This window comes from Penaeus japonicus, unplaced genomic scaffold, assembly GCF_977035675.1.
Source record: "Penaeus japonicus unplaced genomic scaffold, GWHDUDI00000001_assembly GWHDUDI00000022, whole genome shotgun sequence".
NCBI classification, from domain to species: domain Eukaryota; kingdom Metazoa; phylum Arthropoda; class Malacostraca; order Decapoda; family Penaeidae; genus Penaeus; species Penaeus japonicus.
The window spans coordinates 10,782,434-10,784,933 of NW_028234424.1; the positions used below are offsets into that span (position 1 = coordinate 10,782,434).

General features: G+C 38.8%; 1 non-coding gene across 1 annotated transcript; it reads left to right on the forward strand.

Moving 5' to 3' along the window:
* The first annotated feature begins 936 nt into the window (after positions 1-936).
* On the forward strand, positions 937-1,008 carry TRNAH-GUG (transfer RNA histidin (anticodon GUG)). Its single transcript has one exon. It is a non-coding gene; the product is annotated as a tRNA-His (tRNA).
* The last annotated feature ends 1,492 nt before the right edge of the window (positions 1,009-2,500 follow it).

A 2,500-nucleotide genomic window follows, 5' to 3' on the forward strand; every position in this document is an offset into this window, starting at 1 on the left:
AGAGAGAGATAAAGAAACAGAGAGGAAGAGATAGAGAGAAAGGGAGAGAGAATATAAAAAGACAGCCGGACACAGACAAATAAAGAAACAGACTAATAATGATAACAATAATGATAATAATAGAAAAAAAAAACAGTCAGGAGACTAATGCACACAGCCGAAGGTGCACAGGTGTACACATTCTCGTAAAGGAATGGTCACTCTTAAGTCAGCTCTTAATAGTGCTGTGTAATCAAGCCTACGGTCAAGATACTATCTTAATGAGCATCCAATGTGTGCTAAAGAATTACTCCGAATAATCACTGCTTTATTGATTATTAATGATGGACGATGAACAGAATAAGTTTATCTTCAACGGTAGTACGTAAAAAAAAGAAGAAGAAAAAAAAAATATTTGTAAACGAGTGCTTAGATGTTTTTAATTGAAACAGAATATGATCTTGACTGATAAAATGTTCGATATAGTAGGCTTCATTTTCATGTATTAAGAGATTTGAAATATATTTCGTATATGAAATATATCAATGAACATTTGTAAATATTTTTGGATATGAAATGATTTCGACCGTTTTCATTTCTCAGCTGTGTTTAATTGTTTCACAGGAAGTAATAAAAGTGATAATGGAAAGAATAATAATAATGATAACAATAGTAACGATAATGATAACAATAATGGTAATAAAAATAACAGTGATGAATATGATGATATTAATCATAATGATGAAAATGATAATAACAACAAAAACTATATCAAGAATAGTAGTAGTAGTAATAATGATAATGATAATAATAATAATAAATGGAATAACAACATCAAAAAGGCAATAACAATAACAACGATGGTGATCATAACGACGGCAAACAATGATAATCATAAATCTGGTAATAGTTTTGATAGCAACAGCAAAGTTTTCCCCAATTAATGTAACGTGCGTGGCCGTGATCGTATAGTGGTTAGTACATTGCGTTGTGGCCGCAATAACCCAGGTTCGAATCCTGGTCACGGCATGGGAAATTTTGGTTGTTATCGATAATGACGATGATTAAAAGAAATTCTTTTTAATGGTAATAGTACAAAGGGCAATGCTGGCAAAAATGTTAATACAAAAATACATTAGTCAAGTTAACAATAATAATAATAACAGATTTAGAGTAGAAGGTTGACAATATCCCTGAAAATAGTCATAACAAGAATTGAGTAAACAAACTTTTGAAAGCTATAAAATCAATATCAATATAGCCATGGCAATGAATAAATAATAAGCAACATCAATGAAAGGAAAGAGGATGAGGATAAGAATGACAACCAAATGAGCATGCCGCAAGAACAACACAGAAGGAAACCTCGAAGTCCAGCCTTAGGGAACGTAGCGAGTCGACGGTGACAGCCAGAGTCTCGCTGGACACAAAGGCTAGATTATAGGGTTTCACTAAGGGTAATTACACCTAATGCACCATGTCACCTGGATGTTCTTCGGTGACCTAGGCGGTAAGAACACCCCTCCCACTCGCCCCCCCACCATCCACACACAATGTTAAACCCCCTCTGGGGCCCTGGGGCCGGCACGCGTAAAGAGGTAGTAACGCCTTGGCTTACCCCCCCCCCTCCCCTCTTCTTCTTCTCCCTGGTAGCCGCTAATGGCTTAAGAGCTTGAGGGCATTTAGCTCGTTTTTTCCTATTTCTATTTTTTCAGTCTATTAAGAAACGAGTTGAATTAATGTACACACACACACACACATACATGTATACACACACACACACACACACATACATGTACACACACACCCACACCCACACAAATATATATATATATATATATATATATATATATATATATACATACATATGCATACATGTATATAAATGAATGTATATATTCATGTGTATACATCTGTATATATAGCGTATGCATCTTTTATTTTTTAAATTGATGCTCTAAATTCAGAAAATCACAAAAGAAATAGCAGCAACGTAAATTGAAATCAATCTGAGCATCCAGAAGAAGTACTTTGGCAGACCACGGACACTCCTTGCAACGATCAGCCCATCTAAGTGCCCCTAAACAAGCGGTGAGGGCCGTTTCCAGCCACCCATAGCTATAATCGTCACCAGCGGGAGAATACAGTGAGCCGCTTATCATGGGACACTCCACCCCCTGCGCTGATAATGTAAACACCTTCTCCCTGAGGCTCCAGCGGGTCCTTCTAATGCCCCATTCCTTCGCCCACCCCACCCCACCCCCTGCCCATGCTCTGTCCCCTTCCTATCCTCGACCCATGCCCATACCCACCCCCACGCCCACTCTTCGCCTCGCAGTCACCAGGTACTCAGCAGGAGTCTTCTTCTTTGAGGGTGGCGAAGGTCCTCGAGACTCCTCAAACGCCACCCGCGCCTACACCTGTTATGTGTCTAGTCACTGAGTCCTATTAAGGTGTATTACCTACTGCCACTACACCCCATTAGGGTGTTGTCCCTGGGGCTCTGATGTCCCTAGCATAG